We start from the raw sequence: 18,248 nt of genomic DNA, 5'->3' as shown, positions 1-18,248 counted from the left end.
TCACTAAGGCCTCTTTTTCACCACTTCAGGTTTATTGTCTGTAAGCTGTCCTTCAAGATCATAGACTCTTCCAAATACCAAAGGATCAATGAGGATCGACTCAGATTCTAGGAGTTCCTCACATAATCCATGTGTGGCTCTTCTACTGGTGTTGGGGACGTTAAATGGCTGTGTGCTTTGGAGGTTTTCATAATTGAAAAAAAAATCACAGTAAAACATGGAACTATTTCTTTTCTTTTTTTTATTTTTTAAAGATTTTATTTATTTATTTGAGAGAGAGAGAGAGAGAATGAGAGATAGAAAGCACGAGAGGGAAGAGGGTCAGAGGGAGAAGCAGACTCCCCGCTGAGCAGGAAGCCCGATGTGGGACTCGATCCTGGGACTCCAGGATCATGACCTGAGCCGAAGGCAGTTGCTTAACCAACTGAGCCACCCAGGCGCCCAACATGGAACTATTTCTTAAGTTGTTCTACAAAGTTTCTAAAACCAGCAGTTCCTGGTTCCCCCATTCCTGCTCTCAGGGGCCACCTTTTTCTTCTGGTATTTATCTCCATTCCTTTTCTTTTTTTAAAAGATTTATTTATTTATTTTAGAGAGAAGTGAGCATGTGTGAGCGGGGGTGGGGGGGGAGGGAGGAAGGCAGGCAAAGGGGCAGAGGGAGAGGGAAAGAATCCTCGAGCAGACTCCCTGCTGATTGCAGAGCCTGATCCCATGACCCTGAGATCATGATTTGAGCCAAAATCAAGAGTTTGGATGCTTAACCAACTGGCCACTCACAGATCCCTATCTCCACCTTTCTAAGCAATGTGCCTATAATAGTTCTTGAATTTTCACTTTTAGTTATTACTCGTGGTAGCACATCTCCAAACAACCCCCAATGATCCCTGCCTCCTGGCATTCACCCCCTTGCGCAGTCCTCTCCCACACTGTCTCAGGGTTGGTCTGTGTGGCCGACAGAATACAACAGAAGTGATGGTGTTACTTGAATGTATGTCACATTCACGGCTGGGTCATAAAAGGCACTGCACACTCCTTTTACTGTCTCTCCCAGATCACTCACTCTTGGGAGAGCCAGATAACAAAACATCCTGAGGAGAGGTGTATGAAAAGGAACCGAGGCTTCTTCCTACCACTATCTGAATGAGCCTGGAAAAGGCCCCTCAGCTCCAGTCAAGCCTTCAGATGAACGCAGCTCAAGGTGGCACTGGACTGCAACCTCATGACAGATCTCGAAGCTACTTTTTTTTTTTAAGATTTTATTTATTTATTTGACAGAGAGAGACACAACAAGAGAGGGAACACAAGCAGGGGGAGTGGCAGAGGGAGAAGCAGACTTCCCGCAGAGCAGGGAGCCTAATGCGGGGCTCGATCCCAGGACCCTGGGATCATGACCTGAGCCGAAGGCAGACACGTAACGACTGAGCCACCCAGGCGCCCTCTCTAAGCTACTTCTGCATTCCAAAGCTGTGAGATAATAAATATTTATTATTTTGAGTCACTAAGTTTTGGGGTAATTTGTTAGACAGCAAAAGATAACTATTATATTACCTACTTAATTCCTGTGATGGAAGATCAGGATTTTGTTCTGACACTCTCTTCACATACAACTCCACTTACTTTCTCCATCCTTCCATTATAATTATGTCCACTCTCGGTTAAATTAAGAGTTGCATTATTAGGTCTATGTGAATATTACATGTAGCCAAGCCATGATGTATGCTATGATTACATTTCCTTTCTTGTGTAATTCCCCCCCCCCCCACCGGAGATAACAATAAAGTGTAAAACTCCTTTTAATATGTTCAGTCAGGTACCCTAGCAGTATGTTCCTGCTTGTTCTGGAGGCATCCCTACTGGAATTTTGTCCTTGTAGGAATCTCACTTCACCTACATTGGAATCCATTTCCCAATGTCCATTTAGTCTTCTTCCCGATTTATTCCCTTGTTCTGATGAAAAGCATCTTCTAGCAGAGTTGCCTAAGAAAGGGTATCCTATAAACTTTTTACTCACAGCACTCTGACACCAAATGTGTGGGTTTTATTTTTCCCCTCACACAAACCAATTTTCCAACTCGCCAGACACCAACTGGTATCCTGTAATATAATTCAAATCTGGCATGAACTGCCTAGGGTCAGTGCAGGTTAAGGGCTCAGTCCCACAAGACTGCCCCTGCTTCTGATGCCAACTGCAAGTCTGGGCCACTTGTGCTTCTCAGCAATTGGCTATAAAGTCGGGGAGGGGTGAGGGTAGGAGGTGTGAGTGTTCCCCACAACTCCCTCCTCAGGTGTGATAATTTGCTAAAATGGCTCACTGAACTCAGGGAAAAGTTTGCTTACTGTTACTGGTTTATCACAAAGGATACGAAAGAACAACAGCCAGCTGAAGAGGTACATAGCATAAGGTCTAGAAGGGTCCCGAGCACAGAGCTTCTGTCCCTGTGGAACTGGGGTATACCACCTTCCCCACACGTGCCTATGTTCACCAACCTGGAAGCTCCCCAGCAGTCAAAGGGTCAAGTTGGAACTGAAAAGTTCAACCCCCTAATCACATGGTTGCCCCGGTCTGGCAACCAGGCCCATGTTGAAAGCTATCCAGGGGTCCAGAGTCATCTTATTAGCATAAACTCGGGTGTGGTTGAAAGAGGTTTCTTATGAATAACAAAGGACACTCCTCTCAGGAAATTCCAAGGTTTTAGAAGCTCTTGTGTCAGGAACTGGGAACAAAGACTAAATATTATAATAAAAGATGCTCTTATCACCCCTACCACTCAGGAAATTTCAAGGGTTTTAGAAGCTCTGTGCCAGGAACAAGGAAAAAGACCAAATACATATTTTTTTTTTAAAGATTTTATTTATTTATTTGAGAGGGAGAGGGAGAGAGAGCACAAGCAGGGGGAGGGGCAGAGGCAGATGGAGAGGCAGACTCCCTGCTGAGCTGGAAGCCCGACATAGGGCTCAATCCCACAACCCTGGGACTGTGACCTGAGCTAAAGGCAGGAGTTTCACTGATTAAGCCACCCAGGTGCCCTCCAAATACACATTCTCATTATATCATACCATCATAGGGCATATGTGCAGTATGTCTGAATATGTCTTTGTTAGCCTTCAACTTGGGTGATAGTTTAGCTGCCTATAAAATTCTAAGTTGGGAATATTTTTTTCTATCAGAATTCTGAAGGTATTGCTCCATTGTCTTCTACTTTGTTGCTTCTGAGAAATTTAATGCCCTTCTGAACACTAACCCTTAGTATATGACTATTCACTCTAGAAGCTTTTAGTGCTTTCTCTTTATCCTCAGAGTTCTGAATTCTCACAGGGTTATACCTTGGTGTTGGTGTCCTTTCATGCATCATGCTGTCTCAATCTACAGACTTTATTTCTGTTCTGGGACTACCTTTCCATCCTATTTCTTTGATAATTTCCTCCTCTCTATTGTCTATTTTTTCTCTTCTGAAATTTCCATGAGTCAGGTGTTAGGCCTCTTAGAATGATCTTGCATTTTTTCACCTGTTCCCCATTTCCCACCTCTTTCATTTGGTCTATCTCCTGGGAATCTTCTTAAAACTTTATCTTTCAAAATTTCTGTGTTGTAGCTTTTTATAAGGCTATGGTATTTTAATTTCCAAGAGGTATTGTTTTTTGAAGGTCCCCCACCACACTTTTTTTTTTTTTAAGATTTTATTTATTTATTTGAGAGAGAGAGAATGAGAGAGAGAGCACGAGAGGGAAGAGGGTCAGAGGGAGAAGCAGGCTCCCCGCCGAGCAGGGAGCCCGATGTGGGACTTGATCCCGGGACTCCAGGATCATGACCTGAGCCAAAGGCAGTCGCCTAACCAACTGAGCCACCCAGGCGCCCCACCACCACACTTTTTATTGAAAGAATCGTATTCATCTTTCATGAATGCTGTATTTTCTCTAACCTCTCTCAAGATATTATAGTTAAATTTTTTCTTTTTCTCCTCCTCCTCCCTGCTTTTACTATTTCCTCTGAGTTCTTTTTTCCCTCATTTGCTTTGGTCTCTGTCTTTTATGCTGGAGGCTTGCTTTAAATGTTTTGTGAGGGGCGCCTGGGTGTTTCAGTCGCTTAAGCGTCTGCCTTGGGCTTGGGTCATGATCTCAGGCTCCTGGGATCGAGCCCCGCATTGGGCTCTCTGCTCAGCAGGGAGTCTGCTCTCCCTCTCCTGCTCCCCCCGCTTGTGTTCTCTCTCTGTCAAATAAATAAATAAAATCTTTAAAAAAAATAAAAATAAATGCCTATGACACTTGGCTATCTGCTTATATTTTTAGATCTAAAGTTTTATGTGGGGGTGGCTAGGCTCATCAACTGGTGGACTTCACATCAGGGTGATCAAGCAAGAACCTGCCATTTTATTGAGGACTGCTAAAGGTAGTATCTTTAGGACATTTTCTCTGAGGCAAACTTTATCAGAGACAGATCTTCCAATCTCTTGCATGGGAGTGTCTGCCTGTAGGTATTCTGGAAACTGGGTGAGAGAGGGGGATAATCCTACCATTCACTATTTAGACCTTTGTCTTAAAGCCCTTATTTTCAGTTTTGCTCCATATTCCATCCCCTCTTCTATGTTTGGTATGCCCCTGGTTCAATGTGGAAGACTAAAACTCCTGTCTCCTGGGAAAGTGGGGGAGGAGCTGTAGGCAACTAATTGCTTTTCACACAGACTTTCAACTAATCTTCCTGTTTTCAGTATTTTGCTTCTCCAATTTTGGAGCTATTCCAGGGTTCTGCATTACAAATCCTCTCTCTTCTTTATTTCTCCCCCAGCAGGCACTTTCAGTTCCTCTGGCTCTCTAAGTTCATCACACTTCAGACTTTCTGGCTGCAACATTCCATTGATCTCCCATTTGCTAATATCTCTTCTCCCTCTTAGTATCATTTTAATGGTATTACAGCCGGGCACAAGGGTTCAATTAGTTGTGTTAAATTGCCATGCATTTATTTTTCATCTGGAAAGTAAACAGAAGACAAAAGAACAAACTGTAAGTGCATAAACTAGGTGACCTGGTTTCCCCAAAAAGCTCAGCTAAAAAGACAGGCCTATCTTGGGATATGCTAGCCAGATTACAACTGAATTCTGTGTTCTGTTAAAAGGAAGGACAAATCTGTCTTTATCTACAAGAGGGAGACCAAGATGGGAAAAGGTCTGGAAGCTACATCTTATGAGGAATGGTTAAGGATAGCTCATTTGTAAAACATAATTTTGGGGGGGGGGGGACACAGTAGCTGTCCTCAAACCCTAGAAGGGCCATTACATGGACAAGGGCAGATCTAGAAGTGACAGGGGGGCAGACTTTAGTTTTATTATAAGGAATAAGAGCCTATCATCACCTAAGAATGGTTAGGGGAGTCCTTCACCAGTTCCAAAATTTTAAGGGAACTTCCAATTCTACAATCGTAGGATACCACATTTTTGTGAAAAGCTTTAAAAAACCCAAATACTCTCATTTATAATCTCAGTTTAAAAAGTCACTTAAAAAAAGAGATGTTCATTTATTGCATTCCTTTTTGCTAAGTACCTTTTACACATTCTTTTCTCATTTTAGTCCTCATGGCAACCTTCTACATTAAGTAGCTGCTGCGAATTTCATTTTGTAGAAGAGGAAACCAAGATTAAAAGTTAGTAACTTGCCTTTTATGTAAAAGAGAAGGCATTCTGCTTAAGCTGTTTACTAGTGGACCTTGAGAGGGACCCAGTAAATAACACACCTCCTCCCAGCTTAAGTTCTCAGCCAAGTGGGAAATTTTTAATAATAAAAAACCTACACATGATAAAAATTATACAGAATTAAACACACACAGACACACCAGTGAATAAAAGTAAAGCTGGGGAAATCTGAGTAAGAGTGGCGGATTAAATCAATATCAATATCCTAGTTGTGATGTTGTACTACAGTTTTGTAAGCTATTACCATAGGGGAAACTGGGCAAAGGGTACAAAGGATCTCACTGCTACTATTTCAAATAACTATATGTGAATCTACAATTATCTCAAAATTAAACGTTCACTTAAAAAAAGGGACAGAGGCCCCTGGGTGGCTCAGTTGGTTGAGTACCTGACTCTTGGTTTCGGCCCAGGCCGGGATTTCAGGGTTATGAGATTAAGCCCCATAATCAGCGCAAGAGTCTGCTTGAGATTCTCTCTCTCTCTCTCCTTCTGCCCCTCCCACTTGTGTGCTCTCTAAAAAAATAAATCTTTAAAAACATAAATACAAAGCAAATGGGAAATAAAAACATTCTTTTATTACTGATAAGTCTAATACTGTAAATTAAGGCCTACATAGGAGGACAAGCGTGTTCCCTATTTTGACATCTTGAATTACACAGACCCACGCAAAGGCCACTTTCTCCACTGATCTGAAATTATACTGTTACCTCAAATCTCCCCACTTCTCCATTCCTAAGGTGGCAAAGAAATGTGAAATAGTGCAACAGAATTTACAAAAAAATAATCAGCAACATATAACTGGTTGGTCAGAAAGGCAGTACTATTTGGCATGCATCCCTACTTTCAATCACATTTTGCTATGCCCACTTTCAGACAATACTTGTTTAAAAGTATTACCAATAGGGGCGCCTGGAGGGCTCAGTCAGTTAAGCGGCTGCCTTGGGCTCAGTCAGTTAAGCGGCTGCCTTGGGCTCAGGTCATGATCCCAGCCCCATGTCGGGCTCCCTGCTTAGCGGGGACCCTGGTTCTCCCTCTTGCTCTGCCTACGTATGTGCTCTCTCTCTCTCTAATAAATAATTTTTTTTTAAGTATTACCAATAGAATGGAATCAGACTGTAAATTTAAAGTACCGGAAAGAGTCAGGTTCCTCTTTTAAAAAAAAAAAGGGCAGGGGGCGGCGCCTGGGTGTCTCATTCATTAAGCGTCTGCCTTTGGCTCAGGTCATAATCCCAGGGTCCTGGGATCCAGCCCTGCATTGAGCTCCCTGCTTCTCCCTCTCCCACTCCCCCTGCTTGTGCTCCCTCTCTCGCTGTGTCTCTCTGTGTCAAATAAATAAATAAAATCTTAAAAAAAAAAAAAAGTCAAGTTCCAAGTCCAAGCTAGGGCAGAAGGAAAGAAGTGAATCTGTGGTGTAATGAAACACTCTGAGCTGAAAGAGTTAAACTCATGACCACATATGGAAGCTGCCTGGGCTGGATCAGTATATCAGGTCTCTGTGCACACAGCACACACCTAGCGCCTGTGCTCACACTACCACTTAACAAGCATGTGTATCGGCACCAGCCACATAACCAATGTGGGATGATATGCAATGACTAGCATCTACAAAGCAAATTAGGGGCAATCATAGGACTTCCTGGGTACATAAATACCTCCAAATTTGCTTCTAAGGAAAAAAAAAAAATCAATTCCAACTGAGAGCCCAAACAACTTCCACTTAAAACTGCAGCAAAGACTCAGCACTCGTGCCACTTGGCTTCTACAAAGAGTGGATGCAGAACCTCTTTTTAAGCAGGGGCTCTGCACAATAGGATCTGGAGAGGAGACTGAAGCATTCCTGCTCACCTATAGGATTCCTCCATATATTTTTTAAATTATGAAGCCCCTGTAGCTTTAATGCCTCTTAACAGCTTTGTTTGGAAAATTAAGAGCTAATGGAGTTATACAAAGGGGAGGAAGATAAGGTTTTAAAGTCAACGGGTGGCTTAAATCCACATGTGCTGCAACTCCTCTATACTTGGTTTTAAAAATCATGGAACACACTATTCCTCCAATGAATGTTAAAAATCAAAGTGGCATCCAGGATGTAAGGAAAGATATGAAAAGGAAAGTAATGTGATGTGAAGCTGGAAAAGTAGATACGGTATTCAGGAATTCTACATTTTACTTTAAGATTATTAGGAAACCAGGCAAAAGTACTAAGGAAGGGTCTCTAAAGCGATGGGGTCACTCTCTGCAGGGAGAACATTAACTGGGAGTTGCCATTCACTTAGATCAGAAATGACAGAAAGAGGCTGTTGGGGGTAGAAGATGGAGTCAAGTTTTCGACAAGATGCCACCGACTGCCTGGGAGGCATCCAAACAGAGATACTGTGTAGGAAGTGGATAGGTACGTCTGGAACACAGAGAAATGGAGTCTAGGCTCAAATGACACTTTTGGGAGTCATCAGTGTAGAGACAAGAAGAGGTCACTGAGGGAGAGAGCTCAGAGCCCGAAGAGGGTGTAAGACAGCCTTGAGGAACTCTAACATTTAAAGCTCATCTAGAAGAAGATGCTTCTGCAATGCAACAGAAGGAAAGGACAGAAAGGAAGAGCAAATGAGAAGAGAAGCAAGGATGCCCGGAGGAAGGGAAGGGCGTGGGAGCCGTGGCGGTGAACACGGAAGCTAGAAGGCCCACATGAGCAAGCACCAGCAAGGTCACCTTTTACAGGCCTCCTCCCCCCTTGGCTTCCCAACTTATGAGATCATTCCTATTCCTCTGACTTCTCAAGAGTTTTTGAGAAGATCACACATGAAGGAGTATGAAAATGGTTGATATGAATGTCATTTGACCAAATCACCACAGTCACCCCAAATTTCTGAAGTTCCAGTGGAAAAAAAGTATGGTCCTGTGCAGACCACGCTGATGTTGCTGCCAATCCTGGGTCTTGTTTGGAGGGATGGATCTGTGATTTGTCCCAGCTTGGCCACCAATGGGATAGGACTCAAGGGCACATTTACAAACCTGAGGTGCTCCACAATGGTACACAGACGAATAAATAACCGGATGGATGGGCTCTAGAGAAGACTGAAGCTACTTAGCTTTTTCTGAGTGGGGCCTCCTAACTGCAATGTTGGGCTTATTAAATTAAGTGATATATAATACACGTGAAAATACCCTAGCACAGTGTCAGGCACTTAGCAGAGATTTAACAAAAGTTATTGTTTTGCATCCAGCTGAGAGCCACAGCCCTATTTAGTCTCCTATGAGACTAAGATATAAATAACTGAAATCCTCACGAGTTCAGATTCACAGAGATTAAAACTCTGAGTTTCAGAGCCAGCTCTACTACAGATATAAGGGAGCTGCCCAATTACTATGCTTTGTTTCCAGGCTGGACTGGATTTCCAGGTAGGATTACTACTTATGGTGGTATAGCAAGGAATATAGTAAAAAAAATTTAAGATTCTCAAGAGAAGCACTATAAATACTGGTAAACGGTACTGTGATCAACCATGCTATCAGACAATACTAGAAAGCACAGCATTAAACGTCAAAACATGTGCCCATCTCTTTTATCTGCTCATCCCAGGGGAGACAGACAGCACAAGCCATATGGTACATACATATTGCGCCAGCTTCCAGGCCAGCTGTTCTTTCTGTAATAATCCAGGCAAATCTCTTCCCTCCACCCCTGAACCTCAGTTTCTTCATCTGTAAATAAGGGGCTCTAACTGGATCAGGTTTCTCGACAGTCATTGTATTAATAACAGTAGTCTAACACGAATTCAGTAAAGCTTTTCTTTTTGATCATGATGGCATCTACATACATATGAAAAGTAATTATACACACATCTTAAAGGCATCATTTCTCTGGCCAACAGATTGCAGCACGTGTGGATATGAGGGCCCTTAGCAATAACTCTACAGAAGCCCTGGGGCACAGAAACCTCTATAGGTTCTCCAAGGCTCCTCCTGGTTAGTAGAGTTTGAGACTATAAGCAAAAGGAACCAGAAATCCTGAGCACCTCATCATCCACCTAAGTTTTGACTTGCCTTAACACACACGTACACGCGTGTGCACACGCATGCACACACACCTAGCTTCCATGTTCTTCCTTGGAAAGACTGGGAAACTTTCCATTCACAGCCCTGCTTTGGTGGTATCTTTAGATCAACAGGGATAGTATAGCATGACACCACAAATTCTGTACCCTATCAACAGGCAGGTGGGGCTCAAGATTCAACCAGCTGCTTATTCAAGCAGGAAAAGCAGCAGGGCAAAATCTGAGTTGGGAGTAATCTGAGACAGGTGTTCCCAAAGAAAGCAAAAGATATGCCCAGAACAGATTTCTCTTTGATGGAAAACATTTTGATACTATTGCTCCTACCTTCAAGCATCTCACAATGAACATAAATAAAACACTAAGTGAACAGTTAAGTGCCCAGCCTGTACAGACAGATTACCCGTGGGATAAGTGGGATATAAGACTAAGCTTCCAGGCAGTCACAAGAGATGCTGAAAGTGCATAATGGTAATCCATAATTTTACTGAGACACAAATTTGAATCACAAAGGCTATGAAGCTGGTGTGAGAATGTGTCTATGAAATGGAGATGTAGTACGGATGGATTAATCTCTAAAATTCCTTTAGCCTAGAAAATCAATAATTATAAATCTTTTAAGACAGACAGCATACCATTGTAGATAAGAATAAGTACTCTGGGGGCACCTGGGTGGCTCAATCGGTTAAGCGTCTGCCTTTGGCTCAGGTCATGATCTCGGGGTTCTGAGATTGAGACCAGCATCAAGCTCCCTGCTGAGTAGGGAGCCTGCTTCTCCCTCTGCCTACCACTTCCCCTGCTTATGTTCTCTCTCTCTCTCTGTCAAATAAATAAATAAAATCTTACCAAAAAAAAAAAGAACAAGTACGGCTGGAGCTAGATGCCCTGGGTTCAAATCTAGATTCTGCTGTTTGCTAGCTGTGTGACTATGGGCCAGTTATTCAACCTCTCTGAGCCTCAATTCACACATCTGCAAAATGGGGTTAAACAGTACCTCTCTCATGGGGTTATTGTGAGGATTAAGTTAGCTAACATCCATAAGGCATTTAAAACAGTGCACAGCACATATTGAGTGCAATGTAACTGCTTGTTAAATAAATAAAATGTCCTCAAATTTAAAATTTTATAAAGTTATTTTTAAGACCTTTAGAGAAGGGGTCAGCAAATACAGTCTATGGGCCCAAATACGGCTTGCCTCTGTTTTTGTGTGGCCCATGAGCTAAGTGTAGTTTTCACATTTTTATATATATTTTTGGGGGGGAAAAGTCAAAAGATGACTGATAGACTAATACTTCATGACATGTAAAAATCAAATGAAATCCAAATTTTGGTGTCCACATACAAAATTTTATTGGAACACAGACATGTCCATACCATGGCAACTCTAAGTAGCTCTGACAGTGATCAATGGCCTGCAAAGCCAAAAATATTTACCACCTGCTGACCTCTGCTCTAGAGTCACAGGGAACATATTATGAAGAGGGATGTGGATACATTCTCTATCAGAATGTATTCAGAAGATGCTGATCACTTATTTAAGACCCCCTCAACCCACTTCACACCTGATCTGCTGGTATTCACGACTCCTCCTGCTGAACTAGTATGAACTGTCGGCACTTTGTGGAATCCACCACCGAGATAAACAGTGTCTTCTACAAAATGCTCCTTTTAAAAAGGAAATGAGCTAAGCCTGAAATAGAGGCATTCACACTCGAGCCATTAATGGCCTGTATGGGTCCTGCCCACCGCCAATGTGTCTTTTTTTTTAAACTTCAGTTTCTTAACCATAGTTACACAATTATTCTCTCTTTATGCCCCCCCCACCCCTACACCCACGGAGTTTCACTGCTAATTAGGCTCAGCAATAAAGCAGCCTTGTCCATCCGAAATGTCAGAGGTAGACTGCATGGAGATGCCTGAAAGCACCTGCTTTCCTACCTCAGGTATCAACCAACACCTTATTCAGCAAGCGCCAAGCACAAAGCCAGCTCAAGCCAGCACTCCACCCCCCAAAGAAAATCTTACTCAGATGTTAGACGAGTAGGGCTATCCCATGCTAGAGATGTCAAGCCACAGTCACACGCACTACATTTTTCTGTTCTTACCCACTCCGGTGGACTTCAGACTCCCTGAGGGGAATAAGGGTCTTATACATCCCTTATATAGCTCAGTAAATAGTCACTGAAATTAAAATACCAACTCTACCCTCAATTCAGCCCAGAAAGTCAACAATTCCCTGTGAAAATAAATTCACCCTGAAGAAGAATGGCAGTTTCACTGAAGGTTACAGTCAGAATGGACAGCAGCTCTCTTGGTTAAATTTAGAAAAGCATATTGAAGATTAAGCAGGGGGCCTTATGATTTCCTACCCATGTCCTTCAAATTTTTCTTACATACATAAATAGGTACAGTAAATCTTCAAATAACCGTAACACTTGAGGGCTACTACCATGACATTCTATCACTTACCATTAACTAGATATAGCTCTCTAAATTGCTATATAATATAGATAAAGCTATTAACTATATATTAACAATGCATAGTGCATTAACTATCAATTATCTATAATGTAATGATGATGATCCATTACTGAACTATTTTAGGTTACTTGAAGGTTAACAGAAAACACTTGTGGTTCAATACATGCCACTAAAAACCTTCCAAAAACGCGACTAGCTATAGACTCCATCTCATGTCAGCTCTGTCTAGTGCTCCTTACCTTCTTCTGGGATCTTCTATCTTCATTCCAACCACACTACATAACACACGATCTAAAAGCCCTACCAATAAGACCCTTCCTCATGACTTTTGAAATGAGAAAGAAGGACAATCCCCCCAGGATAGCAAGGAGCCATCAGATGCTCCACCACCACCATGTATGAAAAACCAGTCTGCAGTGGGAGGAGGGTGTTGACCATGGAGGGAAAGTGTCTTAGCAGCATTTCAGTCCCCGGCCCATCATCAACACTATCTTTTCTCCAGTTTGATTACATGAACCAATAAATGGTTGGTCTTGCTGAAGGTAGTTCTGCTACTAAGAGCCAGAGTTCTGAGCACCGTGGTCCAGAGAAAGCCCTGGGGGAAATCAGAAAAGAGGGACCTTCCTTCCTGGCTTTAGTAGATAAGCTACATCTAAAGGTGGCTTTAGGGGCGCCTGGGTGGCTCAGTCGGTTGGGCGGCTGCCTTCAGCTCAGGTCATGATCCCAGAATCCTGGGATCGAGGCCCACGTCGGGCTCCCCGCTCAGTGGAGAGCCTGTTTCTCCCTCTCTCTCTGCCTGCCTCTCTGCCTACTTGTGCGCTCTCTCTGTCAAAAAAAAAAAAAAAAAAAAAAGGTGGCTTTAGCTCTGAATGGGCTCTTGTGGTGCCTCAAGGCCCCCATTCTGCTCACCAGTCAGGTCTTAAAGGATTATAACACTCGAAACAGTGAAGAGGTCATTTCTCCCCAAACTGATGGGCAGAGTTGATGCAACTCCTATCAAAACCACAGCAAGGTTATTTTTATAGATACAGTCAAGATTCTTCGGGCAAAGGAACTAAAATAGCTGAAATAATTTTGAGTAATAAAGTACAAATGGCCAATAAGCACATGAAAAGATGTTTAATATCATTAGTCATCAGGGAAATGCAAATCAAAACTACAGTAAGATACTACTTTACACAGACCCTAGCTATTAGCAAAAAAAAACAAACCAAAACAACAAAAAAAACCAGAAAAAAGCAAGTGTTGGTGAAGATGGGGAGAAACTAGAAGCTTTGTGCATTGCTTGCACTGCCGGTGGGAATAAAAAATTGTGCAGCCACTGCAGAAAAGTTTGGAGGTTCCTCAAAAAGTTAAACATAGGTAATATGACACAGCAATTCTGCTCCTAGGTATATACCCAAAAGAATTGAAAGCAGAGTCTTGAAGAGATATTTGTGTGTTCACATGTTCACAACAGCATTATTCACAGTAGCTAAAAGGTGGAAACAACCCAGGTGCCCATCAAAAGATGAATGGATATACAAAATGTGATATATGCATACAGTAGAATACTATGTAGCCTTAAAAAGAAATGAAATCAAGAGAATGAGAAGATAAGCCACAGACGGGGAGGAAATATTTGCAAAAGACATATCTGATAAAGGGCTGTTACTTAAAACATACAAAGAACTCTTAAAACCTAATAAGAAGACAAGTGAATTTTATTTGTTTTTTTAAAAAAGATTTTATTTATTTGACAGAGAGAGACACAGCGAGAGAGGGAACACAAGCAGGGCAAGTGGGAGAGGGAGAAGCAGGCTTCCTGCCGAGCAGGGAGCCCGATGTGGGGCTCGATCCCAGGACCCTGGGATCATGACCTGAGCTGAAGGCAGACGCTTAATGACTGAGCCACCCAGGCGCCCCGACAAGTGAATTTTAAAAATGGGCAAAAAACTAATAGATAATCTCAGCAAAGAAGATACACAAATGGTAAATAAGTATATGAAAAAATGTTCCATACCATGTCATGGGGAAATGCAAATTAAAACAAGATATCCCCATGCATCTATTAGAATGGCCAAAATCCAAAACACTGACAACACCAAATGCTGACAAAGTTGTGGAGTCAGGAACTCTCACTGATTGCTGGTTGGGAATGCAAAATGGTACAGCCACTCTGGAAAACAGTTTGGCATTTTCTTACAAAAGTAAACATAATCTTACCATACAACCTAGCAATCACACTCCCTGAGATTTTCCCAAAGGAGTTAAAAACCTATGTCCACACAAAAACCTGCACATGAATGTTTATAGCAGCTCTATCCATAACTGCCAAAAGTTAAAAGCAACCAAGATGCCCTTCAGGACTTGAATGGGTAAATAAGCTGTGGTCCATCCAGACAATGGAATATTATTCAGCACAAAAAGAAATGAGCTATCAAGCCATGAAAAGACATGGAGGAACCTTAAATGTATATTACTAAGTGAAAGAGGCCAATCTGAAAAGGCTACATACTGCATGATTCCAACATTCAGGAAAAGGCAAACTATGGAGACAACGAAAGGATCGGTGGTTGCCAGGGGTTGTAGGGAGGGAAGGATGAATAGGTGGAGCACAGATGAGTTTTAAGGCAGTGGAACTATTCTGTATGATACAATAATGGTGCTTACATGTCACCATACATGCCAAAAACCACAGAACATATGACACTAAGAGTGAACCCTAATGTAAACTATAAGCTTCAGGTGATAATGATGTGTTCATGTGAGTTTGATTATAACAAATGTACCACTCTGGTGCAGGCACTGATAGTGGTGTTAAGGGGATTATGGGAAATCTCTGCATCTTCTGCTCAATTTTACTGTGAACCTAAAACTACTCTAAAACATAAAGGCTTTTTTTCTTTTAATTTCAGGAAACTCCACCCCCAACGTGGGGCTCGAACTCACGACCCCAAGATCAAGAGTCACATGCTCTACCAACTGAGCCAGCCTGGCGCCCTAAGCCTTTTTTTTTTTTTTCAAAAGGAATGAAATTCTAATACATACTACAATGTGGATGAACCTTGAAAACATTATAGTAAGTGAAATCAACCAGACACAAAAGACCAATATTGTATATGATTCTTCTTATAGGAAAGGTCTAGAATAGGCAAAATCAGAGATAGGAAGGAGGCTACAAGGGGCCAGGGGAGGGGGCAATGGAGAATTATTGCTCAATGGTTATAGGGTTCTGCTTTGGGTGATGGAAAAGTTTTGTAATAGATTTTGTGGGTGATGGTTACACAACACTGTAAATGCATTTAATTCAGCCAGGGAGACTAAAGGACTCCATAAAAATCTGCTTTTTGCTCCTTTTCCTGCTTCTATTCCTTTTTTTTTTTTCCCCTGCTTCTATTCTTGCTAGTACCCGCACCCCCACCCCACTTTACACAATGCCTCATAATGGAAATAGTGTATGTCCTCCATGTAATTAAGGGACAAGGAATTAACGATTTTTTTAGAATAGATAATATTTAAGGAAGGACCAGGTGAGAATGACCGGAAGCCATCATATGCGCATTTCAGACCACCTTGGCTCTGGATATCTAGATGCCCCGGCCGTATGGCTGCAAGGAACAGCACTTGGGCCGTCATCCTTGTTCCAAACAGTTCCTGGATGCCTGAGGGGACACATACACCAGACCACCTTCCTCAATAAAAACTCCCAGACCCAAAACAAAGACGAGTCTCCCAGACACTCTATTTGTACCTGCACTCTCTCTATACCTGCAATAAATTCCGCTTTTACCTCCTGCTGGCCTGTGTGTGATCTCCATTCATCCTCTGGGTCCCCGGGCCCAGCTTGCTGGCATCATAATGACAACTGAATTATACACATAAAAATGGTTTAAAAGGAAAATAATAATAATAATAATAATAATAATTTAAATAGTGTAATGGAAAAATAAAGTGGGAGGAATCGGTCTCCCCATTTCAAGATTTACATATAGCCAGAATAAGCAAAACTGCATGGTACTGGTACAGGGATAGGGACCTCGACCAAAGGAACAGAACCAAGAGTCCAGAAGGAACCCCACACAAGTATGGCCAACTGATTTTTGACAAAGGTACAAAAGCATCTGTACCTCAAATGGAGGAAAGGGAAGTCTTTTCAGCAAATAGGGTTGTAGCAACTGCATATCGACAGGTAAAACAAAAGAACTTCAACTTATACCTCAGTTTATATAAACATTAACTCAATATGGATCACAGATTTTTTAAATGTAAAACTTTAAAAATATAGAGTTTTTAAGGGCACCTGGGTGGCTCAGTAGGTTGAGCATCCAACTCTTGGTTTTGGCTCAAGTCATGATCTCAGGGTTGTGGAATCAGGCCCTGCCTCAGGCTCAAGCCTCAGTGTGGAGTCTGCTGGACGATTCTCTCCCTCTGTCCCTCCCCCGACCATGCAGGTACGCACACTCTCTCTCTCATAATAAATAAATCTTGAAAAAAAAAATATAGAACTTTTAGAAGAAAACATAGGAGAAAATCTTCAAGACTCAGGGCTTGGTAAAGAGTTCTCAGATACGAGACCAAAACTACAATCCATAAAGAAAAGATTTGATTAATTAGACTAAATCACAATTTAAAACTTTTGCTTGGTGAAAGACCCTGTTAAGGAAATTAAAAGACAATTCACAGACTGGGAGAAATATTTGCAAACTTGCAATATAAATAATTAAATTTTATTTTCAAATTAAATACTGGCCTGGTTTCCTTGGGCTTCAACTTTGTCTGCTGTGAAATGGGGAGAATTATACTGACCTTAAGAAAATCTTTATTTCAGGGGCACCTGGGTGGCTCAGTTGGTTAAGCGACTGCCTTCGGCTCAGGTCATGATCCTGGAGTCCCGGGATCGAGTCCTGCATCCGGCTCCCTGCTCAGCAGGGAGTCTGCTTCTCCCTCTGACCCTCCTCCCTCTCATGCTCTCTCTCTATCATCCTCTCTCTCTCTCTCTCTCTCTCAATAAATAAAAATCTTAAAAAAAAAAAGAAAACCTTTATTTCAAAAGAAAATCCTTTTTTCAAGATTAAATGATACAAAAGAAATGAAAAGGTCTTTTAAATTAAAAAGACACTCAGCAGGATCTCAAGACCTCAGATCCTGGATCTTGTCCTTTCTCTTCAGGAATCTAAGGACAGGGGATCAGCAAAGAGTATGTTTTCTGTATGGTAGGAAGAGGCTTCCCCAGAACCGAATAAGCAAGCAGCAGATTCCCAGATTCATCACCATGGTAGACCAGGCTAGTGTAGAAATCCTCCCAGTACACACTCTGAGAGATGTGTGATGGAATAAAAACGGAAGTATTATTTGCAAATTATACTTGTAAATTTGCACTATTACTTGCAAATAATACTACTTAATAATAGGACTTGATACTATTTAGTACTATATTTTTGACATATTTGCCAAATATGAGTCCATCTAACAAAGGACTCCTATCTATAATATACAAAGAACTCTGAAAACTCAATAGTAAACAAACAAAAACAATCCAATGAGAAAATGGGCAAAAGACATGAAAAGACATTTCATCAAAAAGGATATACAGATGGCAAATAACACACACGGGATGTTCAACAACACTACCCAAGAGGGAAATGCAACTTAAAATCATAATTAGAGGGCACCTGGGTGGCTCAGTCGTTAAGCGTCTGCCTTCGGCTCGGGTCATGATCCCGGAGTCCTGGGATCGAGCCCCACATCGGGCTCCCTGCTCCGCGGGAAGCCTGCTTCTCCCTCTCCCACTCCCCCTGCTTATGTTCCTGCTCTCGCTATCTCTCTCTCTGTCAAATAAATAAATAAAATCTTAAAAAAAAAAAAGTCTAAAATCACAATTAGGTATCACTATACATTTAACAAAATGGCTACAATAAAAAAGCAGTGGTGATAGCAATTGCTGGTGAGGATGCAGAACATTATGTTAGTCAGGGTTCTCCAGAGAAACAGAAGTCGTGTGGGTGTGTGGGTGCGGGTGTGCGTATGTGTGTGTGTGTGCACATATGGAGAGGGA

At 42.0% G+C, this 18,248-nt stretch overlaps 1 protein-coding gene across 3 annotated transcripts in view; it reads right to left on the bottom strand.

Moving 5' to 3' along the window:
* KLHL18 (kelch like family member 18) overlaps positions 1–18,248 on the bottom strand; it is a 54,670-nt gene that overhangs the window by 22,744 nt on the left and 13,678 nt on the right. The window lies entirely within an intron of this gene.

Source organism: Callorhinus ursinus, unplaced genomic scaffold (genome assembly GCF_003265705.2).
Source record: "Callorhinus ursinus isolate GAN/ISIS: 27379988/994484 unplaced genomic scaffold, GSC_fseal_2.0 scaffold15, whole genome shotgun sequence".
NCBI classification, from domain to species: Eukaryota; Metazoa; Chordata; class Mammalia; order Carnivora; family Otariidae; genus Callorhinus; species Callorhinus ursinus.
Note: the sequence above shows the minus strand (reverse complement) of the source record. Positions and strands in the feature narration are given on the sequence as shown.